The following is a 7,500-nucleotide window of genomic DNA, read 5'->3' as shown; positions in this document are numbered from 1 at the left end:
TAAACAAATGCAATGGAAGAAAATAAGAGAACAAACCATTTAATATTTATTACAAAGCATTGCATCATTGGATATCTTTTATATTATTTCTTCTGCGAAAGAAAAATAACTTAAAAAGTAAAAAGATTGAGTGAAATTTGTAAACACAAAAATCTGTGATCTAAGATTAAGAGTGAGTGAGTGTATATGAAGTAATGATATTCACTTTTTCACAGAAGTGTTGTCATTTAACTCCAGTTTAGCCCTGGTATTAATCAAATCTGTTCCATCTCTGACCATGCTGCCTTTTCATAGATGTAGGACTACATCATGTGCTGTTGACATGATAAAAGTGGCTAATTTAAAGGAATGACATCCAGCTATAGATAACATGTAATGGATAGAATGTATAAGCTACATAGTTGGGGCTTTTTTTTCAATTTATTTATTTGTTTCTTATAAACGAAACCACACCTACTGTATGATTTCAATATTTGTAAAATCACACTATTTTCTGTAATAGAATGTCTCATGTTTTTCAACTAACTATGATACGACATGAGATAAGAGGAGTTGAAAAAATTTTAAGCAGGATCCCTATTCTAATTAACTTGAATTTTAACCCAAATTAATCTTCTCACAAATAATAACTTTATTGCTATTCCACCAATTTTGATTATGAATAAGTATTTCATTTGCTTGATCAATGAAACCTCTAATCCATTGACTGATAGCATAAGTGGCTGGATATTCTACTGATACATATATCTGTGACCTAAACCTCGGGCAGAATTAATATGACTGTGTAATAAGACTCGACTCATGATATTTAAATGCTATTCCTCTGATAGCCTTTTATCCCAAATTTCACCCATACTGTTTTAGTAAAAATTCTTAATGTCTTCTATCTTTTATCACTAAGCTGCAGCCATACTAGGAAACCACCTCACAAATCCTCTGATTCACCTAACAGTGCTATAGGAAATGACTTTGACTGTGATGATCTGTCCAGCATGAAAAAGTAGGCATAAACGGATGTTTATAATGATGATATTTGTCCAATGTATTATTGTTTTTATAATTAATGATAGAGTATTATTCCAGAAAATTCAAATGCTATTTCTATGAGGCTGAGCAACCACAAACAGTGATCATCATTCACTCATGATTAGTGCTGCTAATTAGGAATATTGATGTCATTCACTTACTCATGATACAGATTGTTGCTGGTGTCCTTTAGTATCGGTTCAGCCATGATTTAGATGATCTAAAAGCAAAAGTGGTCCAGCCTTCAGAAAAGTCTTCACATTTAGTTACTCATCTAATTTCTTTTTCTGCTGTAAATTTGATGTTTCCTAAATTAAAAAAAAAACAAACAAACAAACAGTGGTTATCTTGCATTGCTAATAACTTGTAATTTTTCAATTGCCATGCTAAAAAATGGTGACATATGTAGAACTGGAACATAACGAATGGTAGTATGCATGATGTTGCAGACGACTACAAATGGAATGCTTCTATTTCTGTCTTTTTCCTTCATTGTGAGAGTTTCTTGTAAGTCAGGTATTTTGATGTTTTCTTTTTCCCTTTTGTTATGCCATTGTTTATTAAGTGCTTTGGCTATTTTTGTCCTTAGAGAAATACTTTCAGATCTTCCAGTTCTCTCTCACTTCTAGTTGAATCTGTAACTACTGCACATATAAAATTTATTATATTAAATGGGATATTTCTTTTAATATGAGTTGGATAGTGAATCTAATTACTAGTGTATATCCATTTCATTGTGATAGAGATCAGCTGTAATAATCTGATTTTCCTTAATCATCAGAATATCCGGAAATGGAAGTTCTCTTTTATTAATTTCCATTGTGAATTTGAATGATTCATGAATGCTACGAAATAATTTTTGAAATTTTGTATGATCTTTCTTATATCTCTTCCAAAATATGTAACAGACATTAAAGAATGTTAACCAATACTCTCTTAAATATGATTTTAGAAACTCTCAGCAAAAATAACCCCAAGTCATAAACTTTTTTCCTTCCAAGAATCATATAATTCATGTTGTAAAAGATGCCTTTGCAGTTCTCATTGTTTTCCCATTTATTTGAATGCAATATTTATTGTTAAAGAAGAATTATTTGTTTTCTAATAACAAATGTAATCATTCTAGAATGAACACTTTTCAGAATTACTCACACATGCACACACTCACACACGCACACAGTGCAAGTGTGACTGTGTGATAAAAAGCTTGCTTCCCAACCACATGATTCAAGGTTCAGTCCCACTGCGTAGTGCCTTGGGCAAGTGTCTTCTACTATAGTCTCAAGCTGACGAAGGCCTAGTGAATTTATTCCATAGATGGAAACTGAAAGAAGCTCATTATATGTGTGTGTTTGTGTGTGTTTGTGTGTGTGTGTGTGTGTGTGTGTGTGTGTGTGTGTGTGTGTGTGTGTGTGTGTGTGTGTGTGTGTGTGTGTGTGTGTGTGTGTGTGTGTGTGTGTGTGTGTGTGTCTGTGTGTGTCTGTGTTTGTCTCTCATCACTGCTTGACAACTGGTGTCAATGTGTTTACATCTCCCTGTAACTTAGCAGTTCGGTAAAAGTTACTAATAGAATAAATACCAGGCTTATAAAGAAAATAATTTCTGGGATTGTTTCATCCAACTAGAAATTCTTCAATATCCTGCCCCAGCATGGCCACAGTCTAATAATTAAGACATGTAAAAGATAAAAGGTATATATACATATAGATTGAGGGCATAACTATAATCCTGGCTATTACCTCATTAGCACAACAAGTAGCATCCTAGCTAGCATAGCATTCCAAAATCAAAAGGCGATCCGGAAGACTTCAATTGATATAAAGGGGAGATGAGATCTACATTACTCCAAGGTATGGATCCAATAGGCTTAATATAAGCCTCGCAGAGTGAGTAATAAAAGTAATAATTTAAGTCAGGAAAGGAAAAGTCAAATTAACATTTCAATTGTTTCCATAAAGAGACAATATTTTCATTCCATATCTCATACAATGTTATACAAATCATATAATGTTATGTAATATATGGCATAATATATGGAAATATGTAATAATAATCTTATAATTCACTCGCTTCTAGAGATATCATGATTTGAAGGCATGATCAATGAAATGAGTGTTTTGGGACGAGTTTCTTTGCATGTATTACAGTATGTAAATGGCCAGTGTTTATGTGTTTGTGGGTGTGAGAGTATATGTGGGTGTGTATGGGTCAAAGTGCGTAAATGAATATTGTTTCGTATATATGTACGTTTGTGTATGTAAGTTTGTATATTGAAAACATGCATGCAGCTATCTTGGCATTGTAACTGGTTGTATAATAGTAGTAATAACCATTATTTCTTTCATATTAGTGCATATATTTATGTTTATCCATATTTATGTCTCTGTGTATCTATACATACATCATCATCCTCTTCATTGTGTGTATCTACAAATATCTATCTATCTATCTTTCTATCTGTCTGTCTGTCTCTCTGTCTGTCTGTCTGTCTATCTATTTACACACACATATATATATATATATATACATCATCATCATAATTTAACGTCCGCTTTCCATGCTAGCATGGGTTGGATGATTTGACTGGGGACTGGCGAACCAGATCGCTACACCAGATTCCAATCTGATCTAGCAGAGTTTCTACACCTGGATGCCCTTCCTAACGCCAACCACCACTCTCAGAGTGTAGTGGGTGCTTTTTACATGCCACCAGCACGAGGGTCAGTCTGGTGGTACTGGCAACGGCCACGCTCAAATGGTGTTTTTTTATGTGCTACCTGCACAGGAGTCAGTCCAATATATACATACACAATGGGCCTCTTTCAGTTTCTGTCTACAAAATCAATTCACAAGGCTTTGGTCTGCCTGAGACAATAGTAGAAGACACTTGTGCAAGATTCCACACAGTGGGACTGAACCTGGAACCATGTGGTTGGGAAGCAAACTTCTTACCACACAGCCACATCTGTGCCTATTAATGTGTATGTGTGCATAACACGCTTTAGGGAAACCACTTCAGTTACTTTTCCCAAGTTTCTTTGCAAAAGGTAAATTTCTCAAATGCTAAAAGAATTCATCATATGTGCCCTTCTTAATGGTAGGAGTGAAGCGGGGGATAAAACCTACAAGCTCTTCTCTCTGACTTCACATATTAATAAAGCCATAGGGCTAAACTGATAAAGTTCTTAGAAAATGACTTGCTGAACATTATTGAGCACGGTTTCCATCCAGGGAAAAGCTGCTTCACACAGTTCTTGCAGCACTACGAATGGCTTTTGAAGCAGTTGAAGTGGTATATTTTGGCTTTGTAATGACCTCCAACAAGGTTAATCAAGGTATTATATGTCAAGAGCTGGTAAACTAGACTACATGTACTCCTAAAAGATAGGCTACACAGCTGCAGCCAATCGTATCATGTATATATTTATATTTGGTTGTACAGTGGGAGACCAGTTTTCAATTCCTTGCCAGGGAAGGATTAATACTGTTTTTAAGTCAGTGCTCCAGCATGGCCGCAGTCAAATGGTTGAAAAAAGTAAAAGAATAAAAGAATATATACATATGTAATGTATGTACACACACGCACACACACATTTATGCATACACCTATAGAGGTAGTGATGCAGAGAAACACAGGTTTGACATATATATGCATATATATGTATATGTATACATATATATTTACATATAGCATAAAAAATGCTGAATACTAAGAAGGGAATATATAATTTCTGAACTCGACAGCTCTTTCATGAAGCTTGGATTACATAAGAATCATAATGTTCATAATTTGCTGATGGAATATCCAAAAAGTTTTGGGTATTACTAATTTTTATCAGCTGAGTGGACTGGAGCAACATGGAATGAAGTGTTTTGCTCAAGAATACAATGCATTGCCTGAGGAATCAAAACCACAATCTTAGTCATGAGTGCAACACTCTAGCCACTAAGCCACACACACACAAACACACACACACAAACACACACACACAAACACACACACACAAACACAGACACACAAACACACACGCACACACATGTATGTGTAAACTGAATATACACATTACTAGCCTTTAGATGAATTGAAAGGAAAATGCTTTGTGAAGATGTGAATATTTAAGATAGAAGAAATCTTACAGAAGGTCTATAAATGAATGAGACAGAATTTATTCACAATAGAGAAACATGATGTAAAGTTATTATCAAATATATGGTAAGTCATCAGGCATTGGCAGGGATCACTTATAAAATATTTGAAGTAAATTGATAATGGAGTGACCCTATGTGCAAACCGATATCTAACATTTCAAATATTTGACAGTTATGAGGAAAATGTTTTGGCGATAAAGAAAGAGAGCAGATTTCTTGGAGCCAACATGGAAATTATCCTATGAATTGGTCATTAAGTATTAATTTGATATAGCGAATATATAACTGTTAGGAAGAAGAGGATATTCTTTTGAGATCCTTTTATTTAATCAAATGTTATTCAAAACATTGTGAAAATGAAATTGAAAGAATTTGTAAACTTCAAATGCAATTTACTTCACTTAAAACTGTTTAAAATTTTAATTTTTCATTTTAATTTAAATTTCTCTATCATTCATTTAATCTCTTGTGTTTTCATTTGTTTCAGTCATTAGGCCGTGACCAGGAGAACCACTTCAAAGTTTTAATTTGAGAACATCACCCATCATATTCATTTCACTTTGGTACTTATCTCTCTACATTTATTGAGGATTTTAGGTTGCCTTACAATATAGAGATACAACTAGTGGATGTTGAAACAGGTATATGCAAATACTGACAGACACACATATGCACACACACACACACACACACACACACACACAATCTCATACACCTATATCTTAATCCTCATCCTGTCAATTCCTCCAACCCATGCCAGCATGAGTCGGATGGTTTGACAAGATCCAGTGACCTGCAGGGCTGCAGCAAGTTCCAGTGTCAGCTTTGGTTGGATGCCCTTTCTCACACCATTCATTTTACAGTGTATACTGGATGCTTTGTTCATGGCACCTGCATTAGTGAGGTTGCCAAATTACTTGTATGACAGGAAGTAAGAAAAAAATCTGTGTCAAAGGAATCTCTCTCTCTTCCTATATCTGTGGTATGTTTCATGAACAATGATTAAGAAAGGGCTGGTCCAACTTGACTGCAGGCATGCTCATGGCTGACAAGGCCAATGTAAGTCAGGCAGGCTGCAGTTTACAGTCTGGTCAGGATTTGATGGCATGGTGTTGCAGTTCCTCCTCCCAAAGCCCTTTGTCCTTGATAATAGTTTTTGAAGGAGGAGACATGTTTGATGGTGATATGACAAGCAGCATGGTCCCCAGCTGAGGTGGTTCACTGGTGATGGACTACGTGATAGGCACCAAGAGATTTTTTCAAACAATTCTTGTATGGCTTCTTTGGTGCCCTTCTTTCATGATAGCTGGTGGAGAGTTTACCATACAGTGAAATCTTTGGCAGATGATGATTTTTTATCATTGGGATGTGCCCTACCTAGTGTAGCAGCAACTTCAGGAGCATGGTCTCAATGCTGGAGGCTTCAATGCTCATTGTGGAAGATGCACAGGGTCCTTAATAACTATAGAGACTCAGGAAATTGATTCTCTCAAAAGCCCTGGTGGCTCATTAGAGGTAGTAGATAATTTCTGCTACCTAGGGGGCCAAGTTAGTAGTAGGGGAGGACACAGAGAGTGTGATAGGTAGAATAAGAATAAGATGAAAGAAATTCAGAGAGCTGTTAATTTTGTTGGCTACAAATAGTTTCTCTCTCCAAGTTAAAGGAATATTGTATGATGCATGTATACAGACAGCAATTCTACATGGTAGTGAGCTATGAGCCCTAAACACAGAGAATATGCAAAAGTTAGAAAGAAACAAGGCTAGTGTGCTCTGCTGGATATGTAATGTAAGTGTACATGTTCGACAGTGCTTGTGCTTTGAGAGAGAAGTTAGGCATATGAGGAATTAAACATGGTATACAAGAGAAAAGACTACACTAGTTTAGTCAGATGATGTGGTTGGATGTTGAAAGCTCCATAAAGAAGTGTCGATCTCTCAAAGTAGATGGAACATGTGGAAGTGGGAGACCCAGGAAGACATGGAACAAAATGCTGACGAACAACCTCAAAATGCTGAACCTTTCAGGTGAGATGACAAAGGACCGAGATGCCTACTCCACAGCAAAAGTGTTAAGACCGGTTCCCTTGTTGGGGAGGATTGACCTGCAAGAGTCCTGGGCTGCATCCAGCCATAGAAACCATTCCAAATCTAACTGGAGTCTGATGCAGCTCTCAGCTTCCCAGCTCTGGTCAAACCATCCAGCCCATGCTAGCTTGGACAAGAGATGTTAAATGATGATGATGATGATGATGATGATATCTATCTATCTATCTATCTATATACATATATATACATATATATATATATATATATATATATATA

This window comes from Octopus bimaculoides, chromosome 4 (genome assembly GCF_001194135.2).
Source record: "Octopus bimaculoides isolate UCB-OBI-ISO-001 chromosome 4, ASM119413v2, whole genome shotgun sequence".
Taxonomy (NCBI): domain Eukaryota; kingdom Metazoa; phylum Mollusca; class Cephalopoda; order Octopoda; family Octopodidae; genus Octopus; species Octopus bimaculoides.
Note: the sequence above shows the minus strand (reverse complement) of the source record.